The following is a 12,467-nucleotide window of genomic DNA, read 5'->3' as shown; positions in this document are numbered from 1 at the left end:
GTAAATGAAATTTACGTCTCGTTCCATTAATTTATGGTAATTAAATTTGAGAGCGAGGGTCCTGCCATCCCTTTCGGGTCATTAACGACTAATCTTAGGTAAAAACATGAAAATGTTACGGCGAAATTGGTATTCCTTAAGGGTGATCGCGACTTTTTCAGGGGTGTTAAAATAACGGTGAGAGTAAAATCTTCACAATAGAAAGCTGTTCCTTGCGTTGATATTATTGTTTAATCCCTCGACCTACATTTATTTATAAATACTCAAGAATATGTTTGAATCATCTCTAAATACAATAATCTAAATTAACTTATAGGATAATCAAAATTATTTAATGTATAACATAAACAGTTTTGGCCCGAAGCAATATTAAGGTTGATTTCCCCCAATTGAGACGCCCGATCATACACCATCAAACGCATCAAATTAAAAGGAACACGAAAATCTCTCTATTTCACCATCTTCATCAACGAGAACAATAACGTAAACTAATCAATCTCGACGTTTACTCAGCATCTGAAACTCATTCCTTCGCAGAGCAGGATATCAAAGTCCAGAACTGCATAGTCAGCTGGTCTTCCAAAGTCTGAAGCAAACTGTAATTGAGAATTGCAAGATACAACATCAGCACTTACGTTCAAAGGATAGTTAGAATCCATTCCCTTGAAGGTAAATCTCTGGCAAGAATTAGACCAGAAAACCTTCGATGATATTTTCTATTTCGTTATAATTTCCATTAAGGGAAAAAATTTTTAAATTTAATTACAGTATTCCTTTAAAATTCTAAACAATTTAAAGTCTTTATTCAATGCACTGCTGTGGTCAATCAATAATTAATTGTTTTGATTGTCAATTTTAAACAAAAATGGAAATGTAGGGTTGCTTCAAGTCATTATATTGAGTATGAACTCTCTACAAACCATACAGGTACACGAAGGATATTTTCTTAAGAATTTAATGAGATACGTGATATATATACTGTATGAGAGAGAGAGAGAGAGAGAGAGAGAGAGAGAGAGAGAGAGAGAGAGAGAGAGAGAGAGAGAGAGAGAGAGGCATAATGACCCTTGCCTATGATTACCATCTCTGACCCTTTTCCTAATGAAGCCAGTCACTATTATAAAGATTACGCTATATCCACCTGATCATCGCTCTTTCAATGACAGCAATGAATGTACAGTATGACACAAGAGTCATTGGCAAACCTCAATCTGAAGAAGTGCATCCTGTCACACCCTTACTTCATGGAAAATAAACGAGAGCAGGCTGAGGTGGTTGGCTGGAGGTAAGCAGAGGATCTCGGCGCCCAGTGGCTGGGTGTACTTCCTCAAAGCAAGGTGTTCCAGGAATACATGTATCCAACTATACATTAGAAAACAGATGAACAGCTCTAATCTGCCAGTTCAATCGTTGTCGCTCTAGTACAATATGTGAAGAACCTGGCATCGCAAGAGAGAAGATTAGTGCATCTGTTGCATAAAAATGAGTTCTGGTGCTAAGGACTCAGAACAGCTTTCCGTTGTCAAATTGACATAACATCAAATTTTTCTCGAAAGGAACATTCTCCTAAAGATGTTTATATAATAGAATGAAGACATTGATCGTCACATTACAAATGCCGGTATATAAACGAGTGATCGTATCAGGCTTCCGTAGTTTTCCAAATATTAAGCCTAAACAAAAGAGTCCCACAGACCATTGCAAACCAGAAGACTTAACACTTAATATATTTTTTTGCTAGTGCCAGACTTTTCACGGCACAACACTGAAGAGACAGACCATTATTCACCCCTTTATTGGAGAGATCAGAGACAAAAATATATAAACAAGGGAGCTTTTGCCATACTTGAAATAAAGAAATTCATACTGACTACATACTCTGAAACATTTTTTTTAAATATATGATTCTGGATTTCTTAACAATGATATCATATTTCACCATCATAATTGTTATCACTATATCTATTAGTAGCAGTAGTATCAGTATCATTATATTTTCAGCGAAGCATTTTGTGTCCACCTTAGTCTGAAGCCGACTATTACAGTTATCGAGTGAAGCTATTCGTCAAGAACACTAAATAAACTTTTTGCCCAGGGTAATGAAAGAAAGTTCCCAACGAAATCAATAGTAATGGAGGACCCACTATAAAATAAATATGAGAGAGAGAGAGAGAGAGAGAGAGAGAGAGAGAGAGAGAGAGAGAGAGAGAGAGAGAGAGAGAGAGAGAGAGAGAGAGAGATGGGGTAATATGAAACTTGAAGAAATGAACACGTTTATGAGAGTCCTTGTGTATTGCTGGGTATCTGAGATCTGAGATCTCCTAAATTTCGAGATCCTGTTTAGCCTATAGTGATCACTTCCTTTTTTTAATAAGTCTGCTTACTTATACACTATGACTTTTTTGGCAGCTTTAAATTGAGGCTTTATAAATGAAAGGATATCATGAACTTTTTCTAAACCTATAAGCCGTGATAGTTGAAAAGTCGTTGAAATTTCAAGTGACTTGAGCTTACACTGACGACTGGCGAAATCTTACCGAGGTTCTTTCCGTCAATAGGCATACAAGATGATGATGGTGATGATGATAATACTCTATAAAGTAACTAAGCAAATTCCATACACGATTTATCATATTTATTCATTTAAATCCCTTGGACCTATCTTCATCAAGGCCAGCAATAATTACGCGATAGACCCTTCTCTTGATTTCCTTTTCAATTGCAATCAGCTCCCTTTGTTGAATTAACCCCACCCATCTATTTCCAAGATCCCTATCAAAGCACAATTTATGCATGGTCACTGAAATAACATTGATTATGCCTTATAACTAAAACAGAGAGAGAGAGAGAGAGAGAGAGAGAGAGAGAGAGAGAGAGAGAGAGAGAGAGAGAGAGAGAGAGAGAGAGTTACAAGGATTTTGGATGTTTAAACAGGTTTTAGACCATACATGGAGACAACATTTTTTCTTTGATAGAGCGAATATGAATATATATAAATATATATATATATATATATATATATATATATATATATATATATATATATATATATATATATACTGTATAATATATATAATAATATATATAAGATATATATATAATATATATACATTATATATAATATATATATATACAATATATATGTATCATATATATATATATATATATATATATATATATATATATATATATTTATATATTCATATTCGCTCTATCAAAGAAAAAATGTTGTCTCCACGTATGGTCTAAAACCTGTTTAAACATCCAAAATCCTTGTAACTCTCTCTCTCTCTCTCTCTCTCTCTCTCTCTCTCTCTCTCTCTCTCTCTCTCTCTCTCTCTCTCTCTCAAGTAATAAGGCATAATCAATGTATATATATATATATATATATATATATATATATATATATATATACACACACAATTATATATATATTTATATATATATACACACACACAATTATATATATATATATATATATATATATATATATATATATATATATATACACACAATTATATATATATTTATATATATATACACACACACAATTATATATATATATATATATATATATATATATATATATATACACACACACACACACGAATTTCACCTTACACAAGCTTTTCTTTCCTTTTGGAAGGGAGTAACTCTCTGCAGAAGGGTAGAAGTGTTTAAGTATGGTACATTGCTAGATCCCAGACGTATTATCTAAACCCAGCCAGACCCTACTAAACATTCATACTCAGTTACACTGTTAAGCAGTCGGCCGGGAGAGCCATCCACTGACCCCGCAACCGTGTTCCAATAACTGGTGTATGTTGACGACTCAAGCTAATGGCACCTACCGATTGCAGGACAGAACCCAATTCTGGTCCCAAACATTGGAACGATTTGAGGAGGTTTAAAGGCTTTAAAAGACCACCATTGAATGGTAGATGACTGGGTCAGCGTCATTACCCTATAGACTGACCATAATACATATGCTCAGCGCCTAGGTCCCTTCCCCAACCAGCTAGGGCTACTGATGACTTAAGGGGTAGACATATAGGATTCCCCAAATCCTACACCAAGCCTTAGCTCACAAGGATGGTGAGGTTGCAGACACTAACGAAGCTAAAGAGTTTGAACATGACGTGAACCCGTCTCAGAATATTTTGTAATAATATATATATATATATATATATATATATATATATATATATATATATATAGATAGATAGATAGATAAATACATATACACATATAAATATATATAAGTATATATATATATATATATATATATATATATATATATATATATATATATAAAACGGCCTAGCTTACACTTGGGACATTCCAGGGAAACAAAAGAGGTCAGGTCTCGCAGGTGCGAGAGGGGTCTTAGTGATAGAATATGTGAATGAATATTATAATATTTGTTTTCGAAGTATACTACAGCACACATATGGATTCTTATGAGCAGTGATTTTGTGGCAAAGCTGCAAAGTCCCCTTCCCTGGAACGTGATGTACCAATACCAATAACCTTCACACATAAATTTAGGCTTTGTTGGGTATTTGTTGGGTATACAAACGTTGTATTTCCTCAAGGTTACCGACGTAAGTCAAACTGTCACATATTTCCTTCTTCAATGGAACAAGTTGATAGAAAGATTTCTTATATTGAAAGGAACAAGATAGTGATTTTCCAGAAGACATTCGTAAAATTTTGGTATCATATATGATTTGTTATATACTGAAGACAATTGGATGAAAAAAGAGAATATTCCCTACATATAAAAAACAACTCTCTCTCTCTCTCTCTCTCTCTCTCTCTCTCTCTCTCTCTCTCTCTCTCTCTCTCCTCTCTCTCTCTCTCTCTCTCTCTCTCTCTATATATATATATATATATATATATATATATATATATATACATACATACATACATATATATATATATACATATATATATATATATATATATATATATATATATATATCTATACATACATACATATATATATATATATATATATATATATATATATATATATATATATATATATATATATATATATATATATATATATATATCTCTTTCCGGTCATGCACATTGGCATTGCCAGACGCATAATTCACCCCACCACGGGTAGGGGAAAGGGGAAGGGAAGGGTGGAATCTCTGTGTGTGCGCTTGTGCATGTGTGTGCATATCTATCTAAATGTTTATCCGTCATTTTTGACAGGTTACATACACTAGTAAAAGTAAAGTATAATTGCTCCAACATGAAATGAAGGAGATTTGGAATATCAGCCTAATCACAATGTTAAATATAGACTTCAAAATCTTGGCTTAATATTGTCTGAAATACTTAACCAAGAAAAAAATAAAATGTGCAATATGTTTACAGATGTGGTATGATCCACATTAATGACCACTGGGAAGATGCATTAGATCCTTAGGACAAATACGTTGCTTGAAAGATCTTTCTTTTTTCCTAATTTCCAAATAAAAAAGATCTACTCGTAACCTTGCCACCTTGATCAGAAATGCATAGACACATCTTTAAGCAATGACCTCATATCACAACCTCTTAATATCAAAAAATACTTGAAGATTATCAGAATTTTAGCTGCAGAGAATATATTTTTTGTCTAATTATTCTACGAATCTTAAAAAAATTAAGTTACGTGAAGGACTTATATCAAGGCAATGCAAATACAAGGAATATTTTTTTCTTCTCCAGCTTATTTACGTATATTTAGAGGCAAGACAAAAATAGGCTGCTATATAACGAGCAAAATCATAAGACACGTGTTTTACCATCATATTAAGATATATATAATTGGCCGCTTACGTAATTCAAAGTTAAATACTTTCGTAAAATCGATTTTATCTCAACATGATTTACGGAAGCCCAAATTTAGCACAGCTTGGGACAATATTGCCTCCCCGGGTAGATCGTCAAAAGGTAACATTCACCAAAACGAATTTTGTTGTCAAAGGCCATTTTGCGAACACAGCAATAAAATGACATTAACGTCATAATAATCTTCGACCAGAGCTAACAAACGTTTGAAGAATATGTTACTACAAATAACCCCCTTTCATATAGTATTCTCAATTTTTATGGTACAAATTATTTTATTTAGAGATTTATTGGAATATTCACTATATAATAGAGCAAGTGTCAGCTAGCTATATATATATATATATATATATATATATATATATATATATATATATATATATATATATATATATACTGTACATCTACACATATAAACACCCACCCACCCACACACACACACACACAAACACACACACATATATATATATATATATATATATATATATATATATATATATGTATACACACACACACATATAATTACATATACATATATACACATACAGACACACACACACACATATATATATATATATAATGTATATATATATATATGTATGTATATATATACATATATATATATATATATACATATATATATATATACATATATATATATATATATATATATATATATATATATATATATATACATATATATATACCCTGTCACGCTGAGCGGCATTCATTAGGAAAATAATCTCTGAAAATTTCCCAAACTGTCACATGACCAGTTTCTCATTCTTTCACTAGATTCGGATTCTCTTTCTTTTCTCTTGGTAACAAAGGGTCACCCAACCCTGTCCGTCCTGACATGCTGTCTGTCCTTTGAGAGAGAGAGAGAGAGAGAGAGAGAGAGAGAGAGAGAGAGAGAGAGAGAGAGAGAGAGAGTGTGTGTCTTTGAGTCATTCCGTTCCCCAGTTCGTCCAACGTTACAATTCTTCCGAATGGATTCTAAACACGTAGTACAAGACGTTCCTTTGGTCCTTTGTACTCGTCCACTATTTCATCTCCTCGTCAAATGGGATTTTTCTCGCCTTTAAACTTTATCAAGGAAGTCAAAGAAATCCTCTCTATTTATTTGAAAAAAAAAAGAAAAAAACAATGGATAACCTTCTGTGTAACATCTAATCCTTGCATATAATTTTCTGAAGAAATAAAAATTTCAAAATGCCATTTGAACAAAAGCCACAAAAGCAATGGAACTGCCATTTACACAGAATTAATATCGTTGTGATACAATGAACAAGCATTTGAAATTAATTAAATTAAACACGTTTAATTTAAAAAGTAGTATCATTACTTTGGTGGATTTTGTTCAGATGTCCTTTTGAAATATTGATATCCTTAGATAATCCATTGATTTTTAATCAAATCTCATCTGTACATAATTTTCCGAGGATATCAAAATTTCAAAGGGTCATAAACAAAGGCCACAAAAGCAATGGAACTGCCATTTGAACAGAATTAATATAATTAATTACAAATATTTGGCCAGTGTATCACAACGATAAATCAAAACAATTACATTGACGGCATTAGCACCATCGTAAATGATCGCTCCCATTCATTCACCTTTGATCCTATTGGACCTCATTTGCATGAAGTAAAGCCTTAGCAATAGGTGGATCATTGTAATTAATCTTGTTGCTGTTATCTGAAATTAATGGGATGCAATTGGAAATGAAGTCGGTAACAATTGAATTCATCGGAATAAACCGGTCCATATCAATATTTAGAATTATCGAAAGACGATGGAAAAATTACAACGTGAGCTAGTTATATCCCAAAGAGCTATGGAAAGAATAATGATGAGAATAACATTCAGAGAGATAAAAAGACCAACATGGATACGAGAGCTAACTGAAGTAGAAGATATTCTAGCAACTTGTAAGAAAAAGAAATGGACATGAGCAGGACATACAATGAAAATGACAGACAATTGACTGACATTAAGAATAACAGAATGGGTCCTAGTGATAGTAAAAGAAGCTGAGGAAGAAAGAAAAGACGATGGATGGACGAACTATGGAAGTTTGAGGGCGTGTACTGGCACAAAAGACTATAAACAGACGCAAGTGGAAAGACATGTCTGAGGCCTTTGTTCTGCAGTGGACTAGTCACGACTGATAATATATATATATATATATATATATATATATATATATATATAATATATATATATATATATATATATATATATATATTAGTGGATCTAGTTACAGTAAAATGATTCAAATTATATCAGTTAAATATTCCATTATGATTTAAATAAGTCTGATTTGAAACTTGGGTAATTTTAGTAGATTAAATCTATATTGGAAATTTTAATAATATTAGTGAAATATATTTAAGGAAGCAAGCAAAAACACATTTACAATACGATGACTTTAGAGTTAAACTTTCACAAAGTTCCAAACCCTTTAAAAACGTATTCAGAAATTTCACAATAATAATTAATCTGATTAGCAGCTTTTTCAATATTACTTGAATGCAACTGATGTTTGTACACATGAACGCAAAAGGAGATTTAATTCTTTATATCTGGCATCTATAAATATGCAATCAAGTTTAATTCTTTAATCGACTGAACTATGAAACTTGAAAACTTTGGAAACCTTTCCAGTCCACCTCTAAGGGACTTTCCATAATAATAATGCTTTTTTGTTGACCAGGCGGATATGAGTCTTTTTATAGTTTATATATGACATATTTGTTTTTGACGTTGTTAATAGCTTATATATGACATATCTGTTTTGACGTTGTAACTTTTTTTTAGATTGATTTATTGTTAATTTATTCTCCATTTATTTATTTCCTTATTTCCTTTCCTCACTGGGCTATTTTTCCCTGTTGGAGCCCCTGGGCTTATAGCACTTTGCTTTTCCAACTAGGGTTGTAGCTTGGACAGTAATAATAATAATAATAATAATAATAATAATAATAATAATAATAAGAAAAAAAACAACAATTAATATAGCCCTGGACGCGTTGAGATCAGTTAATAATGAGATTCACAAAAAGGTAACAACATAATCTCTTCAACATCATGCTGAACAAGCGACTGAATTGATAGTATTACTTTATTTACTTCATGTGAGTTTTCCTGATCTTGACAAACGCGGAAAAGCCCTACGCCCTGCAGACCTACAAGATTTCTTTGTCATATACATTATTCAAATACTAGAATTTATCCCCCAGCGTAATCCGTGTTAATTATCAAGTCAATTATCTAGAAGAGAAGGATTGCAGGCAATGTTCTTTACGAATGAAAATAACTTTTTGGTCATAAAATAAGTAAAGAAACGACTTATTCTCAAAGAGTTAATTTTTGTAAGGAAACTATAATGAATGAAAAAGAAATCAAAGATATTCATCGGAAATTATTTATCATGTTTTACTTGTTCGTAAAATTCAGTAACTTTTAAAATCTAATTAAGAATCAAATTCATGATTTATACGTTACAAAATAAGAAAGGATTTAAAACGGATATGATAAGTTAGCCAGACATCGGCCTGACTAATCAAAACTACACACACATTTATTTTTTACCAAATATGTGTCTTTATACACAAACACTATACATACGTATCAGACAGAGAAATATGTATATATCTAATGAAGGAAATCTTTCTCGTTCCTACAATTTCCAGATCTGAGGAGCAGGACCATGTACAGTAATTATAAACCGTGTGTGAATCAGCCCCAATCTATTTTTAGATAAGTTAGAGACTTTCCCTTAACAAGTAACCTAAGGTCTCACAATCGATTTCTTCCGCCATATTTAATATCCTAAAGTACAAACCTAATATTATTCAAGACGACGCTGAAAGAACAATATTTACGGCTTGATATCTTAAGATTGTCTGAAATTATATCATATACGGCCATATTTTAACATTTCTTTTTAGAGAGAACTATGAATTTATATTCTTTGTAATTATGTATATTTTTTTTTTATAAGAAATATTCTACTTTGGCACAAAAAAAAAACTTTAAAGAAAAAAAATTCAGTACATCTGTAAGTTCCATAAACATACACATTCACTCTAATGTGTGGGATCTTTGATTGACACATTCTTGACTAAAAATCTATTAAAATTTATTTAATGCGCTTAACAATGGTATATAGTGTAAGTCATAACATAGGCTTATATAGCATAAATCCAAATGCTATTGAGTCAGTATGAAAAAAATAAAATGGAAATATAAGTACATTAAGAGTTATAGCTACATTATATATAAAAGATGATTAACAAAAAGACTACGTCAACCACAAAGTTTGAAGATTGATTCTGATAACAAAATATGCAATATTATATTACTGATATTACCCAGTATCTTATCTCACAAATACATCCGAAATAACTTTCATTGCATAAACATCCTGAAACTGAAAGGTATGGCGGACTTGGTAAGTTTTCAAGGTTTCACCAAATTGTTATTTCATATATTTTTACATTTCAAGAGATTTTCTCTTTGAAATGCCCAAAGTGGAGCACCTACATATAAACCCGAAGAGAGAGAGAGAGAGAGAGAGAGAGAGAGAGAGAGAGAGAGAGAGAGAGAGATTCAAGTATAGCTTGGACGTTTGTAAGCATTATCGCATTCAGTTGTCACTAGCTACACGAATTTTAGGCCCACATGTTGCAGTTTTCGATTCTGCCACAGTAAAATATAAAGTTGCTCATCTTAGTTAAAGACGAAAAGAACATTTGCAACATTAAGCAATATCGGTATAAGAGTAAACCCAACCTTTCTTCAAATTGCTTATGCATCTTGCTGCCAATGATAACAATATCTCAGTTCTTTTAACTTTCTATTACAATATTAGTTTCTTACAATAATCCATTACATATTAACTCAAGTGAAATTAGTTTGCATGATATATGGAAAGAATTTCCGGACTTATAATACCATTGGAAAAAATTAATACATCAAACCTATCTCCTTCATCTTCTCTTTATCACAACATAAAATTCTTTAAAAAAATGCAAGGCAGAACAGATTTTTTTCTAGATAATAGTTATGCGAAGAATCTGCGTATGCAACAACCGCTTTGTGAATAACAACCTTCAAATAAAATCTGCGACATGAAATTTTCATTTAAAATACAACGCATGAAAGATTATCAATGAAAATATTTATAGATTTAGCCATATGCCAGTAAATAATAAACACCAATATTTTCATTTGAATTCTCTGAACATTCCCAGTTATAGGAATGTTGTCAGAGTAACTATGTCACAATACTATCAGGTATCAAAAGGAATTTAATATGCTTCCACACAACATAGTTTTAATAATAATTCCATTTTTGGTCAGTAGCTATAAAATGAATTGCAAAGAGTTTATTTAGTGTGTGTGTGTGTGTATATATATATATATATATATATATATATATGAAATATCGATGCTTTCTTTAATCAATCATGTACCCCACATGATAAATGTTTCTACTGCAAATCATATACTAATTAATACTGTTTCTTAATATAAAAAAAAACAATAATCAAAACATCCTTTAATGTCACACATATATACACAGCATATGTAAAATTCATTTTTACTTAAAATGAATGAAGAGTCAGTCGGCGCTATCATTATTATTAACCTACCTGCTTTATGAAATAAATATTCCCCTGCGTATCTTGGATAGATAAAAAAAAAAAACGAAAAAAAAAACCGTCCAAGATGTTCCCAGTTTGATTTTTCTATTCCTTTTCTATCCAACAACGAAAACTTCCTTTCACCTATTACCTGTTCTCATTGAGCGAATATAATGAATTAATGGAATTTGGGAAATTATCCCTCAAGCAGAAATCCTAAAATCAGTTTCACTACAAATAAAATTTATTTCCCCCAAAGCAATTACCTTTAAAGGGAATCATGGACCTACTGCAAACCCTGAAATCGACTTCTAACGAAAGACGCTGGGTCAAAGGCTTCTTACTCTATCTATTCGAATATGGAATTTCACTGCACTAACCTTAGCCTTTCTATACCTGCTGGTCTCAAGTCTATGAATTAAATGCCTGCTTTATTCATATATATATATATATATATATATATATATATATATATATATATATATATATATATATATATATATATATATATATATATATATATATATTATATTACATTAAAAGGAAACTTGTAGAAAAGAGTTGGTCTTGACTATCTTACCACAACATAGGAGGCAGTATCGTCGGATGATAATGGGCACCAGACACCTTACCTGCAATAAAAGAGGGGATTGATTATTTGATATATAAACGCATTATGATGAATAAGTCAAATCTTGCAAAACGAGTAAAAAAAATCTGAAAAATAAATACATCTGCCATAATATTAATGATGATAAGGAATTCGCCCGATACTGAGAGAGAGAGAGAGAGAGAGAGAGAGAGAGAGAGAGAGAGAGAGAGAGATATCCCAAATGCTCAATACAAAAAGAGGAAGGAAAACTTCAAAGAACAGAGATAAGAATGTTGAAGTGACTTATGAGAATGTCACTCCTTGAAAGATTGGAATATAATTTCCTTCGGGGATGTTATAATAAAACAGC

This window comes from Palaemon carinicauda, chromosome 3 (genome assembly GCF_036898095.1).
Source record: "Palaemon carinicauda isolate YSFRI2023 chromosome 3, ASM3689809v2, whole genome shotgun sequence".
NCBI classification, from domain to species: Eukaryota; Metazoa; Arthropoda; class Malacostraca; order Decapoda; family Palaemonidae; genus Palaemon; species Palaemon carinicauda.
Note: the sequence above shows the minus strand (reverse complement) of the source record.